The sequence below is a fragment of the Rhinopithecus roxellana genome, chromosome 4 (assembly GCF_007565055.1).
Source record: "Rhinopithecus roxellana isolate Shanxi Qingling chromosome 4, ASM756505v1, whole genome shotgun sequence".
Taxonomy (NCBI): Eukaryota; Metazoa; Chordata; class Mammalia; order Primates; family Cercopithecidae; genus Rhinopithecus; species Rhinopithecus roxellana.
The window spans coordinates 36,224,940-36,247,460 of NC_044552.1; the positions used below are offsets into that span (position 1 = coordinate 36,224,940).

At 44.1% G+C, this 22,521-nt stretch overlaps 1 protein-coding gene across 12 annotated transcripts in view; it reads right to left on the bottom strand.

The window, feature by feature from the left end:
- The window catches only part of TRERF1 (transcriptional regulating factor 1), a 227,228-nt gene that overhangs the window by 113,954 nt on the left and 90,753 nt on the right, over nucleotides 1–22,521 (bottom strand). For 11 of the 12 annotated variants that reach the window (XM_030928515.1, XM_030928520.1, XM_030928509.1 and 8 more), the window contains one exon: nucleotides 19,397–19,479. The gene's annotated coding sequence lies outside the window, so the exon portion shown is untranslated. Of the gene's footprint in view, nucleotides 1–2,192; nucleotides 2,242–2,652; nucleotides 2,773–19,396; nucleotides 19,480–22,521 lie in introns of those variants that run through there. The other variant, XM_030928518.1, reaches the window with a different exon arrangement.

The window sequence follows — 22,521 nt, forward strand, 5'->3', positions numbered from 1 at the left end:
AGTGCCAATTTCCCAGTTACAAACAACTTGCTCTAAAGGTTTGCTTAAAAGTAATTTCTTTAAAATGCTGACAGCATGTAGCCACAAGAAACCATATTTAAAATAAGGATTAGATTCCCAGGTCAGCCCACAAAAGCCTTCTGAACTCATAATGTGCCTGCCGCATAAAACTAATAGTGCTATTTTAACTAAATGTAGCCACCATTTATAAGATGGTTTCCACGGTGACATGCACTCTGCGATTCATTTCAGGGAACTACACAAAAGGTATACCTGGTGTTGTACTGCTCTATGAGGTTGTAGGGGGTGCCTGCTGACCTCGCAGGAGAACTGACGCTAGACACTAGTCCTCCCAACCCCCTTCAGGGCACAGGTCCTTTGAAGTGTGTTATCCTAAGGACAAAGCCTATGTGCACAAGCCTGAGTGAGCTGTGAGGCTGCAGACAAGAGAACTTCTGGAAGGAGGCAAGTGATAATGGGTACGGGGTTTGGTTGTGTGTGTTTGTGGTGGTGCTGTTTTTTCAACAATCTACTACAGACATGAGGACATGGGTATTTCTCAAAGTCAGAAATGTAAAACTAGGAAAGTCATGAATTGTCTTGTTCTTCTCTGAGCCTGTAAGCAGGATCTTTATAAGCTGGCGCCTACAGTGCTAAGAGGGTAGGGGGAGGAAGACAGACTGAGGCATAACTGACTGCGTGGGGATGCCAGCAGAGCTGCTGAGCCTCAGTTCTTGCCTGTGGAAGCTCCAGCCATATCCTTCCTTATTCCTGCCCCAACCGTCCCTTGGCCCCAGGCCGACAGAGCAGGCAAGAAGGCACTGCATAGAATTGGAGGCCAACTCTTCCTGGGCATCCCACCTGAAGGAGAAGGAGCTGCATTCACCTAGAGAAAGGCAGGTGCTCCCAAAGACTGAGCTGCCTGGAGCCTCAAGGCCAGACTGGAGACCCTGCTCCACGCCTCCACTATTGTTCCAAACTTGTTAACTAGCGCTGTTCAACTCCCCAAGCCTCAGCTTCCTCATCTCTAAACTGAGCAGAATGTCCTCTTCGCAGGTCAGGTGCCAGCAGTAACGGAAAGGCAGTCATAATAACAGCTGAACTTTCTGAGCTCTGACCAGCACTGCTCTATGCATATCACTTCCATTAACTCATTTCAGCTGTACAAAAATCCTATTATTTTGTAAATGAGGAAACTGAGGCCCAGAGAAGATGAGTTATTTACCCAAAACCATGTAGCTAGTAAGCAACAGGGCCAGAAGGATAGGTAAAAAGCTGCTTTGGAAACTGTATAATGGTATATAAATGGTGGTCATCATTATTGTTAATGACTAACACAAGAAAATGCTTGAGTGCTCAAGCCTGGGCCATCTTTTCTACCACAAGGCATCTGGGCGGTTCCTGCCCAGTGCTACTAAGGCTCTGATAGGATATCTCCTCCAGTCCCAACTGCAGATCAACCCAAGCAGCCACCTTGGCAGGACATTCTGCTTGCTAAATGTCACAGCCCCCACCAGATGCTTGCTCAAAGGCTGCCACTTCACCTGACCACCTGGATGAAAACTGCAAAGTGCACCCTACCCATCTTCTTTATCTCATTTTTTCCCCACAGCACTTATTACCTTCTAACCTTCTACATATTGTACTTATTTGTTACCGCATGTCTAGCCCAACTAGATTATAGGTTCCATGAGGGCAGGGAATCTTCTCTATTTTGTTCATTGCTATATCTTCAGCACCCAGGACAGTGCTGGACATGTGGTAGGCATGTGGTATTTGCTGAATGAACGAGCAAGTGAACCTATATCATCATGGAGAAAATGTCCATAATATATTGTTAGGCAAAAGAAGGCAGGCCTGCCTCTAAATTCTATATATGATGATCTCATCTGTGTAAAAGCATTACTGTGTGTCTGAGCATGTGTCAGTGGACAGAAAAAAAAGTCTAGAAAGCTACACATGAAAACGTTCATTGTGGTTCTTTCTAAAAGGTAGGAGCAAAGACGATTTTAACTTCTTTCTAAATGTTTTACAAAGACCATGTATTATTCCTATAAGTTTGTAAAGCAATTACACTGGAAAGCAAACACATTTATGCATGTGCGCGCGCGCACACACACACACACGGGAGAAGCATACGTTGGTTACAGAGGACCCGAGCAAGAGGTGAGGCCCAGTGACAGCTTACTCACCTTCCTGACAGCGGGCTGGTGCAGCTTCTTCACTCACAGACCGGCAATACTGAGAGAAATAGCAGAACGAGGTTTACATGGGCCTAGGACTCAGCAGCACCTCCTTCAGAACTCCTCCAAAAAAGGAAAACTCTAAAACCCAAAAACTATTTCACTGCCTCTCCAGAGCAGTCTCAGAATTATTTAATCCTCTGTGATTGTTTTTAAATTATATTAGAATGTTTCAGAAAATGTAAAGCTAAACTAATATATAAAGTGCAGTCTTTTGCAACTAAAAATCCACTTTGCATTAAAAGCCTCATTCTCCCATGCCAGTATTAAACTGGAAGTCAGGATAACTGAATTCCATCCAAGATCCTGGGCCTGGCTTGGAGCACCATCTTGATTCCTACCCTCCTTCTCCATTCTGACAGCATATTCTGTATACAGGTGCCCATAGGAAACCAAGCCAGTGACTTACACATCCCCTGTCACCCATGAATCACCGAGGTACCATTAATCAATAATATGCATCCAGTCAGGGCCAACTCTGGGCCCAGCAGGTGCTATCAGGTGGAAGAAAAGGAAACAAAAGATAAAGTCAGCCTTCAGAGAAGGACTAACACACAAGAAACGAGGAAGAAAACAATTGCACTCCCTTAACGGCACGGCGCTTACTATATGTGTAATGGGAGTTCTAAGAAAAATGAGGTAAGTGTGGGCAAGAAGGCTGCGAGGAAGAGGGCGGGCTCATGCTCAGGCTGAGCCAGCAGCAGACCAGGGTGCTGAGGCTGGAGACAGGAGGTGGATCTCAGCGCCTGTCACCTCAGGACTGTGGGCAGAGCCACCCCAGTCACTGCCGATTCCCCTGCCCCTGCCTTCCAGGCAGGGGGTGCTGCTTTGACCAGTTAATCGGCTGCCCACTGACTGAGCACCACGTGTGCACAAACAGCCTCCTGCACAGAGGGCCGACTCCCCCGGAAGGCAGATGAATTCTAACTCTCTGAGACAGAAGCTTTCGCATCTCAGTTGATTTCAGGAGCCAACCAGAGCCAGAGATGAAGAGAAGCATGTGCATCTATGTCCAGCTCCAAGAACTCTGGTCAATCCACAGTGATCCAGAGCACTGCTCTAGAAAAGCCTCTATTAGAAATGCAAGCAAGGCTCGGGTAGAAGCAGTGGAGAAGGCAGAAAGAGGAGGAAAGAGGCCAAGTCAAGGACATTGCAAAGGGAAAAGGAATTTCAAAAGACAGCTTTGCAGGGGGCAGGGAAGAGAGCAAGTGGCATCTGAAGAGACCAGCCATCCTACAACTCAGGACTTCCAGTACTAAAACCAGGACAGCCCCAAGCAAACCAGGACGAGTTGGTCAACCCAGCCATACCATCCTCAGGGATGCTAAGAAGTTGCCTGATAACTGGGTGCTCTTGGTCCCATCCTTTGTGGAACCGTCACTGCTCGTTAGCACCCCTGGGGCCAATGGTCAACCCAGGGAGGTGACTACTGTGTCCTTCCTGCTGGTCCTTCTGGCTTGTATCCTCTCATCTCAACCATAAAGGTTTCCAAAGGGGCTGAGGTAGAATAAAATTCTTTATTGTTCTTAAAATAAAACCTAGAATCACAGCCACTATCCTTTATTCCACTGTTTCACAGACACGAGCTTATCAGCCGACCAGTTGGGAGAGGACCCCATGTATCCCTCTTGGAGAAATAAGCAACTTATCTGTAACAAACTTGGAAATCAGAAGAAGCTGGAGAGGTTGGCGCACTCAGTCTTGAAGCTATCCCCATTCATTCTCCATCACCCTCTTCCCTCTTAGAGCTTCAGTTCCCACCCACCTCTCCCAAAGGCAGGTTCTAAGAGATTACTCCACCCACATAATCTGTTCATTCAACAAGGATTTACTGAGCATTTACTATGTGGCAGAAAGTTTGTTAGGCAAGATGCAGAACACAAAGCACAGTAAGACACAGTCTGTGCCTTCTGAGAACTGATGGTTCAGTCAGGGAGAGGGAGTGGATGTGCAGGCAGGGATGGTGTAGAGGTGAGAATCGTTCAATTATTCAACACATATTTACTTTCCCCTTAAGATGTGCCAAGAACTGTACTGGGAGAATGTAGACAAGTAACGGAACAACTGCAAAATCATGTATAAATGCTGGTCATGCGGGAGACCTCAGGACAGCAACCGCCCCAGCCACCGAGGCAAATACCAACGGATCACCGCTTCTCCTTCACATGGCAGTATGTGCTGTGGAGGACTAAAAACAAAAGAAAAGTGGTAAGACCAAGCCCTGACCTCAAAGAGTGAGCCAAATGATCAAGGAGATAAAACCCTCACAAATAAACCAATCTGCGAACCACCAGGTATGGGGAAGAGCTAACTGTGGAACACAGAATTTCAGCACAAGGAGCAACAGAGCTGGACAAAGTCCGCAGAGTTTCCCAGAGGGAGCAGAAATAAAACCTGAGAAGTAATACCAAACAGGGAGCATTTTCCGGGCAGGAAGAACATAGCAGGTATCTGTGATTTTTCTCAAAAATCAAAGATGAATGTATAGTTATTACTGAAAGTGTTTCTAAATGGCACACCTATCCACATGTCTTTGGCTTAAGTAAATAGGAAACTTGCCAATAGTGACCTTCACAAATGTGAGTTACACTGGAATAGAAAGATGGGCATCAAATCTGACTTCAGCTGTCCACACTATGAAGGTGGGGAATTGAAACATACTTAACCCTGTAATGCAAGTCAGTGTGCATGTCTGTATAAACACACACCCAAATTTCCCTGGTGTTTTTTTTTTTTTTCTTTTCTTTTTTTTTTTTTTTTGAGATGGAGTCTCACTCTGTCGCCCAGGCTGGAGTGCAGTGGCGATCTCGGCACACTGCAACCTTCATCTCCCGGGTTCAAGCGATTCTTCTGCCTCAGCCTCCCGAGTAGCTGGGATTACAGCCATGCACCACCATGCCAAGCTAATTTTTTATTTTTAGTAGAGACAGGGTTTCACCATGTTGGCCAGGCTGGTCCCGAACTCTTGACCTCAGGTGATACACCTGCCTCTGCCTCCCAAAGTGCTGCAATTACAGGCGTGGGCCACCATGCCCGGCCTCCCTGGCTCCTCTTTATAGGTCTACCCTCAAGCTAAACAAATTTCATCCTTCCGTTAGAAGAACATTCCATAATTCAGAGAAAGAGAAACTGAATTACCGGGGACAATCTACAGATTAATAACTGGGAATCGACTATATTGGTTTTTGCTATAATGATATTCACTAAGTATGAGCAAAAAGGCCACCTTTGGTCTAATGGTACACTGGTCACTCAATAACAAGTTAACAACCATTGACTGACTATCTATTTAATGAAGAACACTGCGATGGTGCTAAAGGAATAGAAGGGAGGGGGCAGTGGGAAAGATAAGTTAGAAGGAAGGCAGGATACAGTGAAAAGAAACGGAAGACTCACGAGATAGTGAGTCTGGTCCCAGTTCCACCACTGCAAGGTCTTGGGTAAGTTGATCCCACCTTTACTTCCGTATCCATGAACATGTCCTATCTATCTCTCAGGGTCATTTAGAGTTGAAATGAGACAGTGTAAGCCTAAGTGCTTGGAACTGCAGAAGGCTCTGTATAATGCACCATGAGGGTTTGGAGGGACCTACTTCCCCAGCTTCACTAACTACCCTGTCTACTTTCCCAAGAGTCTTCTGAATCTCTCAATTTGTCCAATCCTCTCAGACAGTATCTGTTTTAGGGGAACACAGGAGCCAAGGGAACCCAGTCAGGGGCAACTAAACTCAATTCCAGACCTTTGGGTAGCCCATCAAGGAAGCTGTCTTGTTTTTTTTCCACTGGAAAAACTGGTTTTGGGGCATCTCAGCTGAGCCCTGGGTAAAGCCTCACCTGATGCTGGAATCTACCCCTAGATTGTTCAACCACATAGGCCAATACATTTTCTTCTTTTGCTTGAACCAGTCTGGGTTGGTTTTCAGGTAGTCAACTAACTGATAGGGAATGAATGAAAATATGGTTAAAGTAATGTTATAAACCCTTCTAACTCCTCACTAAACCTGTGGCTCCATAAGCTACCCAGTGAACCGTTTCCTACCTGGTGTCCTGAAGTGGGTGAAGAGGTGAAAAAGATCATTCAAGGAACAAAAAGAAGAAAGACAATCATAAACAATAAAACCAAAGTGATTACTGGGTCTGCCTTTATTTGCTTCCTGTCTTCTAAGACCAGGGAGGGTCACAGTGATGGACAGGGGTAAAACCCTTCAATGGTAAGCCGAAGAATTAGTGTCTATCTCAGCTCTACTTCTGCCTGTTTTCTCCAGATGTTTACCTATTCCCTTTCATGGTAACCGCCGAAGAGCCCAGAGGAACAATACCAGTATCCCACTGATTTATTTTATATCTTAAAAAATTACTCAGGGCCTGCAGTACTGAGCTCATGTTCAAATTAAGTTTGCTGAAAATCTAATTTGGGATGAGTAATTTAATTTGGCCACTACAATTAAAAGTGGTACAGTATTTGTGTTTTAGAGGAAAATCGTATTAGATTCATCTAATCTTATTAGTGGACTATCATATTCAGATCACATTCTATCTGGAACAGATACATACTAGATTGATTTCCTTCATAAATCATTTGGGATACCAAAGGGACTAGACTTCTCCCTGCTCCTTGACCAACCACCTGACATAGGTCAGTGTAGCCAGTGAATGCAAGAAAGGCCTCACTGAGAAGCCCACCACACAGCTCTGGAATTCACTAACCCAACACATCCACCTAGAACAAACCCTCATGTTTTGCAGATGAATAAACGAGGTCCAGAGTGGACAAGCGACTTGCTCTGGGTCACATAGTCTGTTAGTTAGCGACAGAGCTAAAACTACATTTAACTTCCCTGCGCTACAGTTTGTGTCCCTGATGCTCTAACACATGTGTTCCTTATAAGCTCTAACACAAAAAATGGCCAGATGGACCCTGAGTCCCCACTGTTACTCACTTGGTTAAAGCATGGAGTCATCAGATGCCACCTCTCAGCCTGCCTCTCTGCCTCTCTGAAGTTCTCAGGGAAGGGAAGGAACATGGAGAAGCTGATCTCACTATCTCCATGGATAACTTAGACCAGTGCCCCAAATCCTTCCTGTCAAGTCCATTTTCTTGATGAAGAGTTTAATACTCCTCACTCTCAGATAACAAACATTCACATTAAGGACATTCAAACCCTATGACAGGTCAGGAAAAAGAGTCTGGTTTGCTTTTTAAAATGTTCTTAATCTCAGGAGTACTGTTAACTGGGCAAGACTCAATGGGTATAATACCACACATCGGGGTTCCAACTGCAGAGTTTAACCTAAGAAAATGAGGTTATGAAGCAAAAACATGAAAATAAGAAGCTAGATAAGAACACTTGCAACATGTGACAAGTGAATACACACACTGCATAAAAATCCCCTGTAAATGATTTTTCAAAAGATGGAACACTGCAAAATAAAAATGAGAAAAGACCCAAAGAGGCAATTTTCTCTCTCTCTCTCTCTCTCTCTCTCTCTCTCTCTCTCTCTCTCTCTCTCTCTCTCTCTCTCTCTCACACACACACACACACACACACACGCAGATTACTGATGGCCTCATGAAAAATGTTCAAATCCATTAGTAAGCAAAGTTTGCAAACTGAAAGAACGCGATACTATTTTCAACGATCAAATTGGCAAAAACTGAAACAACTATACTGTTCACGATAGTCAAGGATGCTCTGAAATAGAAATCCTCAGATGCTACTGATGACTGTAAATTAGTCCACATTTCTGAAGGGCCATCTGGTGATATGGATCACCAGCCTTAATACTGAGTTCACTCCCAAGAATATTCCCTGATGAAATAATCAGAGGAATACTCCAAGATTTATGTGCAGAGACATTTATAGCAGCAATATTCATACTAATAAAAATCTAGAAAAATCCAATGGTACCATAATAGAAAAATAGTTAAATAAATGATACATCAATACAAGGAATGCTATGTCGGCTTTAAAACTCATGTTTTTGAAAAAGATTTAAAGACACAGGGAAATGCTCACAAAATTATGCTAAAACTCAAAGCTATTAATAGGATAGTCCTATTTTGTGAAGAAAAAACATACAGCATATACATTATATATATCATGTGCATTATAAATATAGTATCTTGTGGCAGATTCAGCTAAATGTCCAACAAATATTTATGCTTCTCTTTCCAGAGTGTGGGATTTTCGGCGAGAAGCAGCTGCTCAGCCAGGGGCTACGTGCCCCAACACCCCCTGTATCTAGGTGGTGCCATGTAACTACTCCCACCAATGGAATGGAAAGTGATTTGAGCACTTCTAGGCTGAGGGAGGTGGAAAGTGATGTGCCTTCTCCGTGCTCTCTTCCTCCATCTGCCAAACGGACACAGGGGACTCCAAGACCCTAGGGAATGGAAAAGCAACCAATGGAAGGGGCCTGGGCTGCTGAATCGCTCAGAGGAGGGCTCCACCGGTGGAGTGACCACCAATCCGAAACACCCATGTTGGACTGAGTGAGAAATAAACTCTATTATGTTAAGCCATAATTTGGTGTGGGTGGTGGTGGTGGTGGTGGTGGTGGTGTTTTTGAGACAGGGTCCCAACTCTGTCACCCAGGCTGGAATACAGTGGCATGATCATGGCTCCCTGCAGCCTCAACCTCCCAGGCTCAGGTGATCCTCCCACCTCAGCCTCCTGGGTAGCTGGGACCACAGGCACACAACTGTGCCTGGCTAATTTTTTATGGAGATGGGTTTTGCCCTGTCGCCCAGGCTGGTCTTGAACTCTTGGGCTCAAGCCATCCTCTAGCCTCGACCTCCCAAAGTGCTCGGATTACAGGCGTGAGCCACTGCATCCAGTCTCATAATTTGGTGCTTTAATGGTTTCTTCAGCTAGTGTTACCTTAATATGCACACACACAAAAACTACTAAAAGGAAATCTACCAAATTTTATCTGATGCACTGTATGTTAGTCAAATTATAGGTATATTTTTAAAATTTATTTGATTTGACCACAAATATGTCTCATTTGATAACCAAAAAGTTACTGAAATAAAAAAGCAGACTTTAGGTAGCTGTGTTATATGGTGAAATCTTAAAATAGTGAATGTGGTTACAAACATTAAAATGTAGAAAATTATGGCCAGGCGCGGTGGCTCACGCCTGTAATTCCAGCACTTTGGGAGGCCAAGGCGGGCGGATCATGAGGTTAGGAGATCGATATCATCCTGGCTAACACGGTGAAACCACATCTCTACTAAAAAAATACAAAAAAATTAGCCGGGCGCGGTGGCGGGGGCCGGAGTCCCAGCTGCTCGGAAAGCTAAGGCAGGAAAACGGCGGGAACCCGGGAGGCGGAGCTTGCAGTGAGCTGAGATCACGCCACTGCTCTCCAGCCTGGGAGCCAGAGTGAGACTCCGTCTCAAAAAAAAAAAAAAAAAAATGCAGAAAATTACAAGAGCTCAAAGGGAAAAAAATCTAGACGTACGACCTTTTAGCAAGATCTACTTAAACAATTCTGGACAAATGAATTGTCCAAAAATGAACCAAGGTTAGAATCCTTTAATATGTAAAGAGCCCTTGTGAGCCAGTTAAGTGAGAGTTAAATATAATAACTGGAGGAAAAGACATAACCACTTAGTTACAAAATAGGAAATGTAAATGACATACACATATAAAAAGATTTTCACACTCACTAATAATCAAATACATGCAAATGAAAATGAGATAGTCTTTATCTATCATATTTATACATTTAAAATATTGTGAACACAGGATCCAACACTGCTAAGATTATCATGAAATGGGTAATCATATACACTGAAAAAAGGAGTTGAAAATTGTATCATAATTTCAATGAGTAATTTGGCATGACAACAGGAAAAAAATGCCTTAGCTTTCCCAGGCCGGGTGCAGTGATTCACACCTGTAAGCTCATCACTTTGTAGTCCTAGCTAATCAGGAGGCTGGGCTTGAGCCCAGGAGTTCGAGGCTGCAGTGAGCTGTGATCACACCATTGCACCTCAGCCTGGGCGACAGAGTGAGACTCGACTCCCTTTCAAAAAACACAAACAAAAAACAACCACAACCCGTTTGACTTTCTAGATATTTGTTGAAAGAAATAATTAAACAATATGCAAACTATGCATCAGAGTTGTTTGAATAGGAAGATGAAAAAAAAAAAAAAAAACAACTCAGGGCTGGGTGTGGTGGCTCACTCCTGTAATCCCAGCACTAAGGCCAAGGAGGGTGGATCATCTAAGGTCAGGAGTTTGAGACCAGCCTGGCCAACATGGTGAAACCTGTCTCCAGTAAAAATACAAAAACTTAGCCAGGCGTGGTGGCGGGCGCCTGTAATCCCAGCTACTTAAGAGGTTGAGGCAAGAGAACGTCTTGAACTCGGGAGGTGGAGGTTGCAGTGAGCCAAGGTCACGCCATTGCACTCCAGCCTGGGCAACAAGAGCGAAACTCCACCTCAAAAAACAAACAAACAAACAAACTCTATCTGTAAGGAGCTGGTTAAATACATTATGATACATGTGTGTATGTGTATTCATGTATTGAAACAATGTATAGCCATTAAAATTATGCTGAATATCTGAATGAGCAAAGCATAAAAACACTCATAAGGTAAAAAAGCAGGATATAAAGCAATTCAAGTAGTATGATTTCTTTATTGTTTAAAAAAATGTGTATGTATATACATATATATAAACACATTATAAATGCATAAGAAAAGATTATGGGAGGATTTTAATCAAAATGGTGATGGTAGTTGTGGAATTCCATATTTGCTATATTTTATAAGCTTTCAACAATGGGCATGTATTACTTGAATTTTTTTTATGTTTTATTGTGAAAAATTTCAAATGTACACAAAAGTAGCTAGAATATATGTACCTATCAACAGCTTGGATGAAGATCTTCGGGGGTCTTGGTGTAAGAGCTGGAATGTGGCCCTTTGTGAGGCATGGATGGGATTGGGGTTTGGATCCAGCTGCCTTGGAGGGTGCTTGTGTCAGTGCTTGGGGGAAGGGTCCAGATGCAGCCTGCAGAGCCACGAGAGGGCATATTTCTTATTACTACTGAATTTGTACATTTTCTACATATTTGTTTAGTGTTGTATTTAGTTATCTATTCAAGTGTTCTAACAAGGTTTAGTACTTTTCTTTTTAATTTGAGCACTTCACAGTATAAAGATTAATGCTGTCATAGTATTGCCAGTCTTTCCTCCATCTGTTGTTTCCCTGTTTTTTTCTTTAACATAAACGCTTCATTTTCCTGTAGTTTGATTGACTATTCTTTTCCTTTTTGAATGCTTTCCTTTGTTTCTAAGCAATATTCAATGCTACAGATTTCCTATGCCTCTACATTTTGTACTTTAATCGTTTAATCCATCTGTAATTCATTTTGGTGAAGCCAAAATGATTTTTCCCAAATTGCTAATGAGGCATCAGAATTATTTATTGAATAATTTTCCCTTCCCCACTGATTTGTGATGACTGCTTTATGATTTATTAAATTATTTATGCAAGGGTCTATTTCTGAACTATCCTAGTTCACTAATCTACTTCCTCCTTTTATGACAGCACCATAGTATTTTAATTACAAAGGCTTTATATTGCATCTTAATACCTGGTAGTGCTATATATTTTAATATCCAATAGATCCGACTCCCTTCCCCCAAAACCACTTTCAGAATTCCCCCGATGTTCTTATCTATTTATTTTTCCAAGCAGACATAGAAACATCTTGTGAAATTTAAAACATCCTGATGGGACTTTCAGAGGAATGGTATTAGACTCATGAACTAATTTCAGAAGAATCCAAATCCTTAATTTCAAGTTCATCATCTAGAAATAGGGTTTTAGTTAAACTCTTTAAGTCTTCTTCATCTACAACTAGGCAATCTGTAGTTAATAATGTTATCATTTTTCTTTATAATATTTATTCTCCAAGTTACTATTTTATGACTCTCTGCATTGACTAAAACTTGAAGAGGTGATGCCTTTAGTTTTTCACCAGTAAGTACAGTGGCAGTGGGCTGCATGAACCTGATCTTTCTTATAATATTAAAGATTGGTCACTTTATATATCACTCTTAAAGTGGTATGTAAAAACTTAAAAACTGATTGAATACACTTTTGGAATTAATGAGGTTATTACATATTTTTATTTAAACAACTTATGTGAACCATGGGGAAATATATGTATATGAAGCCATTCCTGCATTCCAGGAATATAATCTATTTGGTTATGGTAGAACATTCATATTCTCTATTGTTGAAATCTACTCACTAGAATTTTGTCTAAAACTTTTACATTCCTAAGTGAGACTGGTATAGATCCTCCCTTTGGGAACTTGCCTGTTTCGATATCAGGGCCATGCTTGCTTGAAAGAAGGATCTGGAAGTTTTCCATCTTTTTTCTCAATCCCAGAACAGTTTATATAACATAGGAATTATCTGTTCCTTGAGAGTTTAAAAGGATTTTCAAAGGCCTTTTTATATCTTAAAATATTCCACCTGGCACAGGGGTGTATGAGCGTGTGTGTGTCCATGTGGACATTACCATGTTAGTATACATTTAGAATGACATGTAAGATACTGATTTCAAATGGAACAGCTCTATTATAATTTATGGCCGTTCTTTCCCCCATGAAAAGGGAGTAAATGCCCAAGATGATAAAGTGTTGAGAAAAAAACACATTTTCCCAGGCTTTGGTTCCAAGGGCCTCCTTTTAAGAGGCACATGAAGGTTATAGAAGGTGATCATGGTATATTGGATGTGTTGAACCATTCAAATTTCATTGAGGCTGACCAAGTTTGGCAACCACAACTTGACCACTGACATTCGGACCTGGCATTCGGACCACTGACATTTCTGACCACTAGAAAAGCTAAGACCTGGAGAGACGAGGAGAACCTCTGTCTAGCCCCAGGTCACCTCCAGTTCTGTGGTAAAGGTCTTCCAACTCCCCATTTTATTGGGTCATCTCCAGCCTAGGATGCTTCCCCTCTTCCACCGCAATGAACACTTGTCACTCTAAGGCTTTCTGTACTGCAGGGCCCCTGGACCAGTGACCCTACAAGCACTTCACAGGCACCACAAATAAATGCTCAGAGCTGTTTTGGACTGAATATTTTTCTTCCCCCAAACTCCTATGTTGAAGCCCTAAACCCCAATGGGATGCCATTCGGAGATGAGGTCTTTGAAAGATAATTAGGTTTAGGTAAGGTGATGAGAGTGAAGCTCTCACAATGGGATGGGTGATTTTATAAGAAGAGAAAGAGGAGATTCCTGTCTCTGGGTGCACAAGGAAGAGATCAGGTGAGTACACAGCAAGATGGCTCTCACTCACAAGCCAAGAGAAGAGGCTTCAGAATAAACCTTACCTCGCTGAGCACCTTGATCTTGGGCTTCCCAGCCTTTAGAGCTATGAAAAATAAATTTCTTTTTTTTTTTTTTTCTTTTTTTTTTTGAGATGGAGTCTTGCTCTTTTGTCACCCAGGCTGGAGTGCAGTGGCACAAGCTTGGCTCACTGCAACCTTTGCCTGCCGGGTTCAATGATTCTCCTGCCTCAGCCCCCCGAATAGATGGGATTACAGGTGCCCGCCACCACACCCGGCTAATTTTTCTGTATTTTTAGAGACATCGTTTTGCCATGTTGGCCAGGCTGGTCTCAAACTCCTGACCTCATGATCCACCCACCTCAGCCTCCCAAAGTGCTGGGATTACAGGTGTGAGCCACTGCGCCCGGCCCATAAATTTCTATTGTTTAAGCAACGCACTTCATGGTATTTTGTTATGGCAGCCTGAGCTAAGACAAAAATGTTGTGGTAATGTCTGTCAAAAAGTACAATGTCATCTGCCGTGGAGTAAGATATGCCTTAAGAGAAACCAGTGGTAAGGGGTCTGAACAAATTAAGATCCAATGTCAGCCGGGTGCGGTGGCTCACGCCTGTAATCCCAGCACTTTGGGAGGCCAAGGCGGGTGGATCACGAGGTCAGGAGTTCGAGACCAGCCTGACCAACATAGTGAAACCCCGTTTCTACTAAAAATACAAAAATTAGCCAGGCTTGGTGGTGTGTGCCTATAATCCCAGCTACTCAGGAGGCTGAGGCAGGAGAATTGCTTGATCCCAGGAGGAAGACGTTGGAGTGAGCCAGGACTGTGCCACTGCACTCCAGCCTGGGTGACAAAGTAAGACTCTGTCTCAAAAAAAAAAAAAAAAAGATCCAGTGTTTGCCAGAACGTGCAAGAACTGTGCCATAAAAGCATATGAGCAAAGATGAGGATACTAGAAGGACTCAAACGGTAACGCTTTGCCCAGGAATGCGGTTAACAGGCAATAACTGTAGGTGTTAGAGTGCCACAGAATGGTCTTCTTTTTATTGAGAAAGACACATCTGAGATCACATCCTTGTTTACAGGAGACCCATGAAATGTTAGAATTAGGACACCTTTTGCCAGTCAAGGTGATGAGTGTTAGGATAGTCCTGCAGGAAGGCAACAAACTTGCTTTGGCTCCAGGATTTCACGATTCCATTCGTAATTTCACACGGGCGAGCAAGTAGTCTTTCTGTCCCGGTCAACAAGGATAGAGGAGTTGCTTTCACACCAGTCATGGCCTAACACAGAAGCTTAATCCTGGCTGGAAGGCAAAGTGTGTTTGTGGCAAAGCCAGGCAGACGTGTAATGAAAGCAGAATGAGTAATGTTTAGTTAAGCTTCTGGATGGCAGGGGTGGTTGCGTGTATGTTTGGGGATTTTTAATGACTCCAAAAGGCGTCTTAAAAAGTCACACTATTTTGGCACTTCTGAGATGCAACTTTTGCTACAAGTACTAACACCAGCAAGTGACTGCTACAAGTATTAATACTAGCACTTACCAGCAACATTTTTCACAAGCACCCCTTCCTTTCTGGAGCTCCAGGGATCAAACCAAGCTTTCTGCATATTTGCGGGGGGTGGGGGGGTTGGCGCACACACCCTTTCCCACCTACAGAGGCATACCATACAATTGAAAGCCAGATCAAATTGAAGACATTTATCAATTTTAGGGTTAAATGGTGGAAAAGGAAAAACTGTTGACACACTTTCTAATTTGAACTACTTAGGTATTGCAAGATTTTCTTCCTGCTGGTGGAAAATTAAACTAACAATTCTAAGTTAATGACTGGAGGGTAAACGGTTCCTTCTTTATTTTATAAATTGGATTTATCAAAACTTGTATTAAAATGGATTTTCTCCCAACTTTAACTTATAAATCCAATCAAGGTATGACTCTAGAGAACCTTAGGCTCCAAGTGAGGCTTCAAAAAGTAGGGTGTATTTCCCTACAGTTGCGCATTCAGGAGCTAACTCCACATCACCAGGTGAGCGCCCAACACCCGGAGGGCAAATGCAGGGCAGAGCCCACACTCCCTTGGTGTACTTTTCACCGGTGATGTCAGAAAAATAAGAACAATGTAGTAAATTATTCCTAAAGCTGAGTGTTTTCAATTTAAAGATTTTTGTTTTGTTCTTATATTATCTTTTCCTACTACTTTGGCATTAAGATGGTTTTATCATAAAAGCTTGGTGATGAGTGTTAAGAGTTTTTAAAATGTCCTAACTTGGCAAAATAAAAAAGACTGGGAGCCCTAGGCCAATGCCCTAAAGCCTTTTTTTTTTTTTTTTTTTTTTTTTTTTTTTTTTTTCTCTCTCTCTCTCTCTCCTAGTGCTTTCTTGGTCCAGGCAATCTTCATTCGAGAACCACTAGTTTACAGCACTCTCTGAGCCAAGGAATTTGGAGTCAATCAGTGCTCATCTAGGTATCAAATGGTGGCAAGCCCCAAGTGCAACTAACAACCTACAGAAAACGGAAGTCTAACTGTAGTCAACACTCAGGGGAGTGGGGATGAAGAATGTAGTCTTCAAAGCTCCTGGTCATTCTGGAACACTGTTCTCCTGCTGCACCCTACATGCTCAGCCCTCCATCGTCAAAGCCTCCTCCTCCTGGTTCTGGAACAGGTGGTAAAGCTTTTGGAGGCCCTTTGCCAACCTGTGCTCTCCCCACCATTAATCTGGGAAACCCAAATCAAGATGCTTGACCCTCCTGGGATTCTGAGAGGTCAGCCCTGTGGCACCAGAGGCTTTCGGGAATGATTCACCATATCGTCAGCTGAAATTCTACTAAAGTGTATGCCCAAGACTAGCTTCTCAGTACTGCGGCATCTCACTCAATCCCAGTGATCTGAAAATCCATCCATCCTCCCAGGACAGTTGGTTCAGGAAACCAAAGGCAAGGGGGGTCACTCATCCCTCCAGAGCCTCCAAACTGAGAATAAGGAAAAAAATCGCCAGGCTCAGTGGCTCACACCTGTAATGCCAGCACTTTGGGATGCCAAGGTGAGTGAATTGTGAGGTCAGGAGATTGAGACCATCCTGGCCAACATGGTGAAACCCCGTCTCTACTAAAAGTACAAAAATTAGCCGGGTGTGGTGGCGCGTGCCTGTAGTCCCAGCTACTCGGGAGGCTGAGGCAGGAGAATCGCTTGAATCTGGAAGGCGGAGATTGCAGTGAGCCAAGATCATGCCTCAGCACTTCTGTCTGGCAACACAGCAAGATTCCGTCTCAAAAAAAAAAAAAAAAAAATTCAGCTGGGATAGGTCATGACAGGCCATCAACTATTTAAGAGATTTTTCAACTAAGAATATAAGAACATATTGCCATAAAATTTTAAAATCTCTATATTCTAGAGATTATATCTATTTTTAATTGTATGCTCCTTAAACTTCTCTCTATTTAGGCTTCCCCCAAAATGAATTCTAACAGGAAAAACAAACAAACAAACAAAAAAAAACTTCAGTAAAAAAAGAATCCACAAACACTAAATATTTTAATACCTTTATTTATCTCCTCTCTAACAGAACTAATCAGCAGCAGATAATAATATTTGTTGTGAAGAGAGTTAATTTTCTAGATTAAACATGTGCATAAAAACATAAAGGTGACAATATTTGGCAATATATGACACTAATAAAGGTAGCATTTATTGGGCTAAGCACTTGACTCGGATCGCCTCAGTTAATCCTTACAGCAAACCTATAAAGTAGGTGCTATTCTTATTTCCATTTTATAGATGAGGTTATAAATGAAGAACCTCATTACTGTAATTTAATCTTCACCAACCCAGAATTTGAGTTCAGTGTTTACTCTGGCTATTAAAAGGTTGAATAAGCAAATGAGAAATTAAACGGGATTTCAGAAGGTATATTTAGCCTGCTAGAAGGTCCTACGTTTTAAGACACACTGAAGAACAGATGCTACTTGCTTCTAACAGGATGTGTTTGGGAAGGTTCTGCTTGACACTATACACATGGAAGTGTATACACTGGAAGATTCAAACTTTTACTAGTTAAGGTTGAGTGTCCTCTCACTATTATCCTCAATGACTGGTTCAAGTTAGTAAGGTTATTATTCTACTTTTACCGGTGGTACAGTATGATGGATGTCAGCTGTGGCTCCCAAGATCTATTTCCCTCCTCCCCTGACAGTGTCCAGAACTCTACACACCCCCAGTCTCCCCACAGCCCGGTGCAGAAGCCAGTCTGGTGCAGAAGCCAGCCTGAGGATGAACTGACCCACGGAGGAAGGAGCAGAGAGATTAAAAACAAAACAAAAAAAAAAAAACAACTTGGATGGTTTAGGATACTGCTGAGCTGCTGGTTCACACCCACCCTGCAGTCCACCCTATCCCTGCACATGGCAGGTACATGAGCTGATTAATCAGTTCATTGTGCTGACTTCACAATGCAAAGTTTCACTCAAACATACACAAAAGCCTCTTTTGGTCAAAAGTAGAAACATCCTTATAATCCAAGTGACCTTCAACTCTTAACTCTGTGAGACTGTTCCCATTTGCTCCACAAATCCACCCTCCATCCCCCTCCACACAGCTCTGCCCCACAGAGGCTCTGCCCTCCGTGGACAGCACCCACCCAGTTCCCTTGCCTTCTGGCTCTGACTGAGGCTACCTAATGGGAGGCACTGGCATCAGGAGACGGGAGATCTCAGGGGTTCAATGAGCGTATTTATTCTCTTGGCTCTTTCCTGGCCATGCTGCTATAGGCTGATTGCATTCCTCTACCAGGGACACCTCTCCAGCTCCTGTTTCCCATCCTGACAGCCAATGCCTCCCTCTTCCTTCCAGGCCTAGGCACAGTAACAGCTCCCTGACACTGCTGACCCTGGGTGCTTCAGCATCCCTTGTTGGCTTCTCTTAACTCTGCCTGCATCCTTATAAATAGTCCCTTCAGTAGAGGCTCTTCAATTACCCCATTTGCGCGAGCCACATGTTTCCGACTGGAACCCCAAGACACAATGGCTTTAAAATTAAATCAGAATTAGGAACAATAAAAAAGAAACTGAAGCAATCAACTCTGAGCCTCACATAGGAGGAATGGAAACTTTGGCACATGCCAAGAAAACAAAACCACACACACTGAAATAATCGAATCAGACACCACCACCCCCTTCCCCACTGTCACCAAGAATGTGTGGAGGACGGAGCCACCTCCTGCTGGATCAGGGTTTACACCTGAAATAAAAGCTTAACATTCTATTTATGCACAAACTACTGACCCTTGAAACAGCTTGTGGGAGGCCCGGCAGAGGAATCATAGCTGTATGCCCATTTTATGGAGGGACAAACTGAGAATGGAAGGGATCTTGAGGCCAGAGCTGATAAAAACACGAGGAATGCCCCAGGGCCAGCTAAGGCTCCTAAGTCCAGGAATCTGCCTGACATTCTCTGTGGAGCTTCCCACAGCAGCCTTCTACACCACCACTCTCCAGAGATGCATCCCAGACATTTTTAAGTCCTTCTAAACACTTCTAGAACTACCATCCGTGGACGTTCATTGGATCCTCAACTATTTACAATTCTGCGAAATCAAGAGAGACAAGACGCCCTCCACCCCATTCCAGAAGCCGCCAAAAACCATTATGTGAATCCACAATCCCTGACCACTTCCCAAAGAAAATTTTCTAGAAATCAATGGGTGTCCAGGCCCAGAGCAGCCCTCCTCCGCTTCCTGGGGCATTCTCCACAACATGTGGGTCCAAGAAATGGTCTTACGACTGCTTTGCTGTAAAATGTTCCAACACCAACAATACCCGAGAAGCTACCTGTTTGAAGATGAAGAGGCTGAATCTTTCAGGGTAGTCCTGCTTCTGCGTCTTCTTCCTTCAGCATCCTCCACAGCCAGGGCCTGCAGGAGTGACCCAAAGAGCACAGTCAGGACATCAGGCTTCAGCACGGGCACAGTAGGTATTGATCAGGAAGAGGACTGACCCGGGATAAAACCCTGAAGAACCCAGCAGCTGATGGGCCTACCCAGGAGGAGGACCCAGCAAAGGCTGCTGAGGAAGGTCCCCGGGGTAGAAGAGGACTTAGGAGACCAAGACGTCCAACTTCACTATGGTTATTCAGGCTCTAAATCCAAGTCATCATGGCTTTCCTCTTTCCCTCACACCCCATGTCTAATCCATCAGCAAAGGACACCAGCTTTAATGTAAAGTAATATCCAGACCCTCACCATTTCTCAACACCTCCACTGGTACCACTTTGGTCCAAGTGAGCAGCATCTCTCATTAGGTTACTGTGATAATCCCCTAATTAGTTGTTCCACTCCTCCCCTTACCTTTCTATAACCATGTCTTGGAGGTTGAACAGTGTCTCTCCAAGATTCCTATGTTGAAATTCTGATCCCTACGATCTCAGAATGTGGCATATTAGGAAACAGGGTCATTGAAGATGTCATATTAGGAAACAGGGTCATTGATGATATAAAAGTTAAGATGAGGTCCTAATGAAGTAGAATGGGGGTTCCTAATCCAAAATGACTCTGGTGTCCTTATAAAAAGGGGACATTTGGAAGATTGGAGGTTTTCTGCCACAAGCCAAGAAGCTACCCAGAGTTGGAGAAGGGCCCGAAACAGACCCTTCCCTGGAGTCTCCAGCCAACACCTTGATCTTGGACTCGCAGCCTCTAGAGCTGTGAGACAATAAATTTGTGGTTTAAGCCACCCAGTGTGTGGTACTTGGTTATGGCAGCTCAAGCTAACAAATATAGCATGCTCCCCAGAGCAGCCTAAGTGATCATTTAAAAATCACTCTTCTGCTCAGAACACTCCTATAGTATTTCATCTGTATCAAAGTAAAAGCCAAAGTCCTTGAAATGGCCACAGTCCAAATGACTTGGCTGGGCCTCTTCCCTGATGGACTGAGACACCTGACCTCTTCTCCTCCTACTCTGCCCTTCCTCCATTTCCTCCAGCCACAATGGCTTCCTCAAACATTCAGGAAGGCTCCTGCCTCAACCCCATCCCCATTTGCTCTTCCCCATCCTTGGAGCACTCATCCCCCAGGCATTTGTCACTTCCTACAGGTTTCTGCTCTCACGTCCTTTGCAGTGAGGCCCACCTCCAACCCCGGCCCCCTTCCTAGCCTCCTTCCCTGTTGTATTTCTCTTTGCAACCCTTATCACCACCTGACATTTATTTATTTTTTTCAACCCCCTTTCCCCACTTCCCTTAAATTGTAAACTCCCTGAGAGCAGGGACATCGTATTATGGTGTGCCCAGAGCCTGGCACATAGTAGGTGCTCAAGAAATAGCTGTTGAAAGACTTTGTATGATGGAATCAAATAAGCCAAGAGAAAAGAAAGTTGCAAGAAGAAGGAAGCTGTCCACAGTGTCCAAAGCAGCAAAGAGCCCAGACAGATAAGGACTGAAGTGTCCGTTGTGTGTGGCAACATGGAGGCTGCAGGTGACCTTAGAGAGAGCAGCCCCTGCAGAAGGCGGGAGGCCTCTGCAGCAAACCCACCAGCTCCCTGCCCTGGACCAGGTACAAGCCCCCACCGGTGGAGGCCAGTCTGCGTGGGCTGTGTTAGCGAGGGCAGCTTATTTCCATACATCCATCTGTGAGGGGTGGAGAAAAGAGAAGGTGAGGCTGAGGGGTGTGAAGGTCTGAGGAAGTTGGGTTGCAAGACTGAGGCGTGAGGTCCCAGGGGCTGCAGGAAGCAGGGGGACCCCTGTACAGGGAGAGGGTTCTCTCTGGCCAGAAGGAAGGATGTCTCTTTCTTTGAGTGCAAGGAAACCAGGTGGGAATGAGCCCAGATGCAGGTCAGCACACAGGAGGGCAGGCGGGAACCTGAGTGAGCTAGCCGTGGAGTAATATTTTCAGTGAACAGAGAAGCCAGGTTGTCTCCTGAGCGGAGAAGGGCAGATAGGAGAGGAGGCTGGGATGCATGTCCTACTGTGGATATCAAGTGCAGGCGTGGCCCTGAAACCCAGCACCTCCTGACGTTTGTGCCCTAGGTGGCTCACTCTCTCACCCTAGTCCACACCCTGACTGAGACAGCCAGCTGCTGGCCAGCATCCAGGAGGGCCCTGCTCTAACCAGAGGCCGTGGTTTCATAGAGGCACAATCTTCATGGATGTGAGGTTTTCTGTGACAGCCCTCAGTAGCCAGGGTTTAGGAGAAGTTCCTAAAGCTAAATTCAAAGCCCCAAGCAGGTCCATCTCTTTCTATGAAGGGTTCATCATTCTCCCGGGCTCCCAGACCCAGAACCTCATACTCCACTCCCTTAAATCCTCCCAGTCACAAAATGATGCCTCTTCCTGCATGAGAAGATTCATTATTCCTTGAGTACCTACTAAGTGCTGGGTATGTTACAAGTTAAAATCCTCAAACAAGAGTCCTGTGAAGTGTTTTTAGCTACTATTTATAGACGACAAAACACATTGAAAGAGATGAAGTAATTTGCTCAAGGTCACACAGGTAGCAAGTGGCAGAGCTGAGATTTGAAACTTTCCACTTCCCTCTCGTCTTTTCTACATACACTACCACCACCCTAGTCCAAGTCCTCACCATTTCATTCCTAACACTTGACATGACAAATGTCTCCTAAGTTACCTCCCAGGACTGCCCATTTACAGTTCACAAATTGAGACGGATCTTCTTACAGCACTGCATTTACCAATCCCGGCCCCATGCTTTGGCTTTGGAGGCTCCTCAATACAGGAACATTCCAAGCTCCACAGCCACCCCTTGGGATCCTTCATAAACGGTGCACATCTCCTTCTTCGATCTTGCTTCCCATGCATACCTCTGCTCACCCCATCTGTAATCCCCTGCCCAGTCCATGCACCCCCGTCAAGGTCCCAACACCCAGCACATTCCTCCCCTGCAGCTCTGTCGTCTGGCCACCCAGCTCCAGCCCTCTCCTGCAGTCTGCTGGGTGGCACCA